This window comes from Bos taurus, chromosome 16 (assembly GCF_002263795.3).
Source record: "Bos taurus isolate L1 Dominette 01449 registration number 42190680 breed Hereford chromosome 16, ARS-UCD2.0, whole genome shotgun sequence".
NCBI lineage: Eukaryota > Metazoa > Chordata > Mammalia > Artiodactyla > Bovidae > Bos > Bos taurus.
In genome coordinates, this window is record NC_037343.1 from 79,290,694 (window position 1) to 79,300,197 (window position 9,504).

Consider the following 9,504-nt stretch of genomic DNA (forward strand, 5'->3'; position numbering starts at 1 on the left):
CCTGCAGGGCTGCCCTGAACTGCTGTTTTTACAAAGATTCTTTCTGGGTCTCACATTTCTGTGACACTGTGATAAGCACAGGAGTTAAACGTAAGGGTGGTTTGAATCCCATGGATGGAGGAGCCTGGCAGGTTACAGTCCACGGGGTCGCGAAGAGTCGCACACGACTGAACGATTTCACTTTCAAGGGTGGTTTTAAATCTGTAGTATTTTGTATTTTCTCTCTAAATTCTGATACACGTTAGACCGAGAGTCTTAGAAGCAGGCACATCACAGGCTTGCGTTTGTATGTGGCTGATGAAATCTTTATTATAACTCAGCGACATCAGCGAAATACGTTTAGCAACACTGCCAGGAATTTTAAAAAGAAACAATTACATTAAGCAAGTAATCCTTTTTTTAATAGAAAAAGAAAAGGACTCAGGGATTAGTCAATGTTCCAGACACTCTTTTCTCTTTGAATGGTTTGCTGGTTTCATTCCAGAGAAGATTAGTAAGATTTAGATCCCTCGGCAACCCAAAGCCTACCGGGTAACCTATTTCTACATAAAGGGAGCTCTGGGAAGGACTCACGAAGAACGCTTCTGTTTTTTTTAAAAAAGACTGAGCTTGACCTTCAATCAGGTGTCTTCTCCCCACGGTGGTTTGCCAACACGGCCCAAGGTCATTTCTGACATCTTGTTAAAAACGCTGCTGACGCTTCCAAGGAGAAGTGGAGCTGTTTTTCTAAAGTGGGGAATGAGTTGGGTGTCACTTAACTTTCAACAAGTTTAAAAACATGGTCTCGGTAAGAATGTTGAATTGTATAAATATTCAGCTCTCCATCTTAAGCCCCAAGTAGTTTATATTTACATAGCATTTACTGGTAAATTGTAATTTACCAGCATTCACTGGTAAATTGAGGATACAGAACTGTCTAAACTGATACAAAGTTAGTCTGTTCACATTAATCAGTCTTCTCACTTAAAAAACAGCATAAAAAAGATTGTGCCAAGTGACTGCTTGCCTCACTTGTGGCTTTCAGAGGGCAGCTGCCAAATAAGAGGCCACCTGGACAGCAAGAATTATCCATCACAGCCTTGCAGTGGGAGAAGGGCGTGCTCACCAGCCGTGCAGCTTCATGAATGATTCCACACCCGTCCAGAGGCCTTTGCTTGTTTGCAGAAGGCTTAATTTTTTTTTTTCTCTTAGACCACAGTCTGTTCTCTGAGTCACTCAGGGCAGGAAAAAAAGAAATCCGGCATCAGAAAGAGTTGTGCGTTTCTTTTTCAGATCCAACGGTCTGGATGCAACAGAGAGTGTAGTGTTCCATTTGGATTAATGTTTCTCAGTTCTGGCGACTCGGGGATGAATAAGGGTGGAGTTCTCTGTTCTCTGTGATGACAGTGTTTGCCCACGCCGTGATGGGTTTGTGTGCACTTTATGGGTTTAATTCATATGAAATGATATGAAACAATGCCCAAAGAACTAGTCTTCTCCACTGTCCTTTATTTCTCCCAGCTGCGTGTCTCCAATATTATTAATTAAATCACCACCATTCACTGGCCCCAAATGTCCACTCCAGAGGACAACAATATCAGGCCTGAGCAGTCTGACTTTATCTTCCTGAGAAAAGAAAGCGAAAACAGACTTCTGACTGATCGGTTTGCTCCGTCTCCTGAGTTTAACAAGGGGAATGAAGTCTGCGGGCCTAGAAATCTGTCCCCCTGTGTGAATGCTGAAAGCAGCCTGTGCAGTATAATGAGAACTGCGAACCGTAAAGCAGAGACGGGCCTGCTGTCCAAAGGCTAAGACTCTCTGCTGCTAATACAGAGGTCCTGCCTTCGACCCCTGGTCGGGGCACTAAGACTCCCCATGCGACAGGGCATGGCCCAAAGAAATTTAAATCTCAGAGCAGCCATAGGAAGAAAAGGAAAAGAAAAGGGTAATTCTTTTTAATAATATATTTTATTTAACCCAACATATCAGAAATGCCATTTCAATACATAATTAACCTAAAATTTTTAATTGAGGTATCGCCGAGTTACAATGTTATATAATTGTGAACAACGTAATTGCACATACAGTGTGCCACAGTGATCACACTTTTGAAAGACCACACTCCATTTATAACTCCTATAAAACATTGGTTACACCCCCTGTGTGTAACACAGCCTCGGAGCTTATTTATTTTATGCAGAGTAGTCTGACCTCTTACCCCCCACCCCTATTATGTCCCGCCCCCTCCCTCCCTCTAGGGCCCCTACTATGTCCCGCCCCCTCCCCCCCTCTACGGCTAACCATTGGTTTGTTCCCTGTATCTGTGGGTCTGTCTCTTTTTGTTACATGCGCTAGTCGGTTGTACTGTTCAGACTCTCCGTGCACGTGACCCCACGCGGCATTTGTCTTTTCCTAACTCAGCGCCTTACAAGTCCGTCTGTGCTGCACGTGGCGGAACTTGGTTCTTCTCCTGGCTGAGTAGTATTCCATTGTGTATGTACATGTATACGCGGTGGGCTTCTTTACCCATTGATCCACTGACAGACAATATCAAAATGATTAGTGAGAGATTCTGGGCTCTCAGACATCCCAGTGTGTATCCTGCACTTACAGGGCCGGCCGCATCCTCAGTGCCCGAGAGCCACCGTATTGGACAGGGTAGAGGCAGCCTCCCTCTCACTGCACGTAGAGATAAGAGAGCAGGACCTTATGACGTGGCTTCAGAATCAGTCGTGGGATAACGGCATTCTAGCTGGACGAAGGGGGCACAGTCCTGCAGCTCCGATCTCTGGCCACACACTCCGTGGCCTCTCGTCTCGTGTGTCTGGGCTTTAATTGGTCCTGCTGATGACAGGTCTGTAGTTTGAGGCTGTTTCTGATTTCACGAAGTTGTAGCCTGCTCGCAGCTCATATGTACCTGACTCTGCTCAGTCAATACTAATTTCAAAATTCATTCCATATGCTTTTTCTCGGTTCAAATCCCTGGCTTTCTCCCTGCAATTAATTTAGGAACTCTGTTGCAAAAGAAGAACCGAGTCAGCAAAAGAGGGAGGGAACCAGTGGGAGCAATCGCGGGGACCCGTCTTCGAAACTCGCGACACATGAGCCAAAGGGGACAGATTCTCTCTGTGCCCAGCTGGGGAAGAGGGTGGAATGCCTTTGAGAAACACTACACCAGGTTCAGAGCTGCGGGCCAACCGCCCCGCTTATCTCTTCTGTTGCTCTGTGACATAAGACTCCGTTTCTGAGTAGCTGCAAGCCCAGCATTGTACCCCGGATTCTCAATGAGACGTGAGAGGCGACTGTACTCGAGGACCCAGGACCCCTCTGGCCTGGAGGGAAGCCCTGTGGGCAGCTAGACTCTGGATGACGTTATGATCTTGCCCCCGGGTTCCTTCCTCACCAAGCTCAGCGGTCTCCCTGTTAAAGCTCCATTTAAACGTATTAAGGATTCTGCCCCAACACCTGACCTTCCAGCGTTGAGACTGAATTTCATTAGCCTGGTTTCTGTCGTTTCCCTGAGCTGGCGGCGTCTTTAGTAATCTGGCCCTCTCCTGGAACATGGCACCTGATATTCCTTCCTCACCTTCCTCCCCGAGGGCACAATGGGCTCAGAGCACTGTCTGTGTGCCAGGGTGGGGTCGTCAGGATGGCAAGGGTCTGCCCGCAGGGTGGTGGGAGCAGCTGAGGGCGGTGCTCCTGCCTGCCCCCCACCCTGCTCCCTGGAGGTGCAGGGAGGGGAGGTGGAGTCCACACGGACAGACCAGCGTTCTCTCAACGCCAGGCTTCCATTCCTGCTGTAGCCCTCTGCCCTGCGAAAGTCTCCTTTCTGCTTCCCCTTCTAGGAGGGGAGAGGTCTTCCCTGAGAAATAAGACAGGCAGTGAGGGGGCTTCCCTTTCTCTGATCCCCACCCCTGCTCTCCGGAAGGGCCTCCCTCACCCCCACCACCGGCCATCCGTCAGTGCAGCTTTGATCCCTGCGGGTCTGGGGCCCTGGGCTGATGCCTGTGTCCTGGGCTCCGCCTTACCGGCTCCTGGCGCCCCCCAACCTTACAAACACACTTACTCCACACTCCCCTTCCACCCCCAAATCTAACAGAATTACAAGGAAATTTAGTCATCATTTATCCATAAATAAATATGAAGTCTGTATTATTTTATTTTTTGAACACTATTTTTTTAATTCGATATAATCTACAGCATTATGTTAGTTTCAAGTGTACAACATAGCGATTCAGTATTTTACAGATTATGCTCTATGTAAAGCTATTATAAAATATTGGCTATATTCCATATGCTATAACATTACTTCCTTGTATTAACAAACTTTTTATTTTGTATCTAGTAGTTTGTTTTTCTTTTTCAAATGTTTTATTTGGGGAGTGTAGTTGATCACAGTGCTGTCACTTTCCGCCACGCAGCAAAGCCCATCAGTTACACGTGTACATGCGCTTGTCGGATTCCGCTCCCGTGTTGTGCAGTTTTAAAAGGGCGTGCAGTGGAAATCTTGCAGCTCTCTCCTTATAGGCTGCATGTTTGCCTTATTACTATTCTTCCAAACATACTTCCTCTTTTTTTAAACATCAGTTCAGTTCAGTTCAGTCGCTCAGTCCTGTCCGACTCTTTGCGACCCCATGAATCGCAGCACGCCAGGCCTCCCTTTCCATCACCAGCTCACGGAGTTTACCCAAACTCATGTCTGAGTCGGTTTTGCCATCCAGCCGTCTCATCCTCTGTCATGCATATATGTAAAACGTTATTTTCAGTTAGGAATTTTCTGCATCTTTTATATTTTTTCATTTGTAAAAGTCATAAACTACTCTGTGGGAAACGTCTTAAAAACCCTGACATCGTAATTTCCTTCCCAAAGCACCACATTTAATTAAATGTACCCCGTTGCCTAACTCACGTGGCAGCAGCTTTGTCAACTCTAAGATGCTGCCTGGTTTCAGAATCACTTTGTCGTTATTTCCCAATTCCAACCATTTACCATCCTCTATGATCCCAAAGTAAATATCACCAGGCATTAAAACAGAAAACAAACAAAATGTCAAACTGTCCTTCCGTTAGCAGATTCTTGGCTCTCCTCTAGCTGTGCCGGGCGGTGAGAGCACCACCCACGACACACGCGTTCCTGACGGCTGGCTGCCGTTTGGGGGGCTGAGCCGTGTCCCTGGATGCAACAAGGCACGTCTCCTCTCATAGCAGCGGTGGGCAGTGCGGTCCTGGTCGGGGCTGGGGGCAGTGCGGTGACCGCTGTCCCATGGACTCAGTTGGAGAAGGGATGCCAGAGAAGCCTCAGGTCTGCCGTCAGCAGAGAGCTGTGAGTTCCTGTACAAGGAAGTGTCAGGGAAGTCATGCAGTTATCCTCTGAAAACCTCCTCCTGCTCCCGACTGCACAGCTCCAGAGAGACAGGGTTCCTAGAATGAGCTCATCCGGTTCAGAAGCAGCTAGGAGAATTAGACTTGAGGTGATGGCTTCCCCTGGCTTCCAGGCAGCACGTGAATGTAGACATTTCGAATGAAAAAATAGAAGGACTTGGTGACCGAGCTGATTCAGAGACTAGAGAGAGAAAGGAGCTGATGGCGACTCCCTGACTTTTTAAAAATTGAAGTATAGTTGATTTACAATGACGTATTAATTACTGCTGTGCTGCAAAGTGCCTCAATTATGCACGTGTACAGTCTTTTGCACATGTACACAATACACACGTATGCACTTTTTTCCATTATGCTTTATCACTGGGCGTTGAATATAGTTCCCTGTGCTGTGCAGGAGGACCTTGTTTATCCACTCTCTCTATATATAGGTTAGTTTGCAGCAGCTAATCCCAAACTCCCCTAGGCAGCCACAGGTCTGTTCTGTCTGGATGACTCTCTCTGGACCTGGAGCACAGGAAGCAGCCACACCACAGGCGACAGGCAAATTGGAAAGAGGATTTCATAAGAAAGGTTGTCAGTTTGGCCCTGTGTGTGCTAAACTGCTTCAGTTGTGTCCGACTCTGTGTGACCCCACGGCCTGTAGCCCATAGGCTCCTCTGTCCATGGGATTCTCTAGGCAAACATGCGGAGTGCACTGCTACTTCCTCCTCCAGGGGATCTTCCCACCCAGGGATCAAACCCGAATCTTTGCGTTGGCAGGTGGGTTCTTTACCATGAGCACCACCTGGGAAGCCCCAGTTTGGCTCTAGACAAGTCAAATGTGAGCCAAGACTCAGTGGAGAACCACAGATCTATAACTACAACACACATCTGTCCCCAAGAGTCGGACACAACTGGCGACTGAACAACAAAGGCAGCTACCGCAGAAATCCAAGGGCAGGACTGGAGGGTTTATGCATTCACATAGTTTTACTGTAGAATACAGCATTTCAAACTCATGAAATACACACCAAACCACAGTGGACTTCATGTCCCCAGCACCAGGCTTCAGTAATGATCGACTCCTGGCCAACCGAGTTTCCTCCAGACTCTCCCGCCCTATAGGATTCTGAAGTATATTCCAGGCAAGGGGCGATATAAAAGCAGGAAACACAGAACACATAGGTTTGGTAAGACCTCAGGGAAATTTAAAGCAAAACTTCTCATCTCACAGCTGAGTAAAGCTCAAGATCAGAGTTAGTAATTCATTTTCTCTAATGGAAAAAATATTTGCAAAAGGCTTTGCCAAGTTTTCATCTTTCTAAGACGAAGTATGAAAAAGAAGGATATGCAAATTTTTCAGAAAGCTACATTCCGCTTAAAATCATTGTTTGCGAACATTTTATAAACGACTGTCAACACTCAAGACGTAAACATCCGCCTGATCCTGACTATTAGTAATTCTGTCCAATAACAAACAGCACATGTGCTGTTATAAAACAGGTCCCCACACCCACAGCAGAACGAGAGACTGTGCTTCCGCGACTGTCGCTGGCGGGGCCCCCAGAGCCTCTGGGGTCACTCTGGGAGAGAAGAGAAGAGGCCCGTCTCTGCGGAGTCAGCTTACCTGCAGCCGCCAGCAGTCACCTCGAATGTCCGGCTGCCTCCGGTTTCACACCTACCCAGATTATGGAGCCACTTTTGTGCTGTTCGTGGGGAGCAGAAAATACAGCAAGGCAATAAGGACTGTTGGTATTAATTACACAGAAGGGCACAGCCTGGATAATATTCAGCCTGCCGACAGAGAACTGTACTGTGTGATTGGAAAATACGACAGTTCATGGAGCCCAGTTAGATTTATGAAATTCATCAGTGTGAGTCATAGTTCAAGTATGTGGTGATGTTCTTCATAAAGATGTTATGAAAACCACACACACACATACAAGCTTGGGTTTTTGGGGGAAAGAAATTCTGATTTTAAAAATGTGGTCTATTACTAGAAAAAAGTTTTGATTTAAAAATATTCTTGGTATTAGAAATATGAATAGAATGGCATTGAAAGTGTCTTATGAAAAACAGCACCGCATACTGCAGAGTCTAAAAGACACTTAGATTTCATTAAGGTGTCTAAACACAAGAGGTGTTTGCTTCCCATATGGCAACAAAGCAATTGAGAAGTGAATTTGGTATCCCGGTCACAGATCACAATTAGCAGAAGGGCAAAACAAACATCTGAGACCACATATGACCAGTTATCCCAGCTCATTAACATTTCAAGCTGTACAATAATTTGTCACAAACATCTATGACTTAAAGTTTGATCACACGGCTCTGCGGTGTAAGGTTGCCATCCGCCCCTTCTTGGGGGCGCTGGCTCTCATTCAGAGTGTATGCCCTTCCTTCTTCTATAGTTCATCTTCTTTCTTCCATGAAATGAGAGATGGTAGCCTTTTAAGAAAAATAACATCTTAAATTAGGAAAAATTACAAGCACCCCTGGGACCATTGAAAACAATGGTCTGGAAGGACTGCCTCGCAGCCGCCTGCCCCCAACAGGAGGGAGGAAGGTGCGAGGAGGGGGTAAGGTGATATCTCAAGGAGTGAGAGGCTGAGATTCAGGGAATCGGGAGGAACTGAAGGAGGATCAGAGGTGGTGCCGGGGGGGGGCGGGGGGGGCGGGAGGCGGCCAGGGCCTCCCTCCGCCCCCTCCTCAGCCCCCTACCCCCAGCTCTGCACAGGCCAGCCTGTGAGTCAGGGCTCCTCCTCTCCGCTGTATCCTCCACCTGCCGCCTTCAAAAAAGGAGTTCCACGTGCCCCACGCGATATGGAAGCTGAACCTGAGAGAGTGGACAGGGCGAGTGGATGCACGAAGCTTAACAGAGGCGTTGACAGAGACACAAGGTCGGGGGACCCGCGGTGGGGGCAGAAGCCACGCACCCACACGCTAGGCTGCCGAGTGAGGTGGTGGTGTGGCCCAGCGGGCCTCCTGCAGACAAGGTTTGCAAAGCTGCCTTGCTTTTCTGACCACACTGCTTCCATCTGCCAACAAGTCTGAGCCTCGTGAAAAGCTGCCCTTCCTTTTGCGATCATCAATGAAGCGCGTACGTGGCCTCCTAGGAGTGCACTCGTGTTCACTGCCCCTCTGCACGGAGCCTGGAGACGGGCCGTGCCTGCTTCCTTAGGTGGGCAGACACAGAGGGCCGGGGCGAGGGGGTGTCCTGAGGGCTGGCACACTCTGGGGAGACTGTGACCCCACTGCTCGCCTTGGGTGGAGACGACAGACACTAGGCTTTCTACTCATCACTCTCACGCCCAAGAGGATGCAGAGGATACAAAGCCTAAACGCCAGCCTTTTCGTAACACACCGTGTAACTGACCCAACTATGCAGATATAACGGTTCTCAAAGCAACGAAGTGCTGATGGATCAGAGCAAAACTCCATCCTTCCTCCTGGAGTTTAAAATCATCAGCTGAGGGATTTGAACGCCTGGCCCTAGACGGGCCAACCCTGGAGGCCTCATGTTTAAGAGGGTGCCACCAAGAGGTGGAAGAGCTCAACCCCGGAGGAGGGCCGCCACGCCCTGGCTTCCCTCAATTACCCAGACTCTAAGGCTGGTTTATGATGCAGCCTGCACACGGAGGGCAGGGACAATGCCACTGTGTCCTGAGCACTGAACACGCATCCAGAACAGAGTGTGAGCTCAGGGAGTGTGTGTGGAGTACACGGATACATTTTTAAATTTTTAAATAAGCCAACTAAACTAGGAAAACAGTATCAACATAAAACTAAACGTTGCAAAGTAGCATTCACGTAACTCGTTATTTCAATCAGCGCGCACGCCTTCCAAGTCCCTTCGGTCGTGTCCTACTTGTGACGCCGTGGACTGCAGACCTCTATCCACGGATTCTCCAGCCAAGAATACTGGAGTGGGTTGCCGTTTCCTTTTCCAGGGGATCTTTCCAACCCAGGGATCAAACCCACGTCTCCTCTGTCTCCTGCACCGGCAGGCGGGTTCTTTACCACTAGCACCACCCGGGAAGCCCATTTGCTAAGCAGCCCACGTTAAAGGAGAGTTTGTTTACCCAGCCGAAAGGAAAACGGAGAGAGAAAACAGATATCTTACGTTTCTTTTAAGGAGTGCGGACCAGTTTTTCCATTGTTTTG

General features: G+C 48.1%; 1 long non-coding RNA gene across 1 annotated transcript; it reads right to left on the bottom strand.

The window, feature by feature from the left end:
• Positions 1–4,131: 4,131 nt before the first annotated feature.
• On the bottom strand, positions 4,132–7,972 carry LOC132342509 (uncharacterized). Its single transcript, XR_009490936.1, has 2 exons — positions 6,968–7,972; positions 4,132–5,467 (listed from the first exon to the last, which is right to left on the bottom strand). It is a non-coding gene; the product is annotated as an uncharacterized lncRNA (long non-coding RNA).
• Between the last annotated feature and the right edge of the window lie 1,532 nt (positions 7,973–9,504).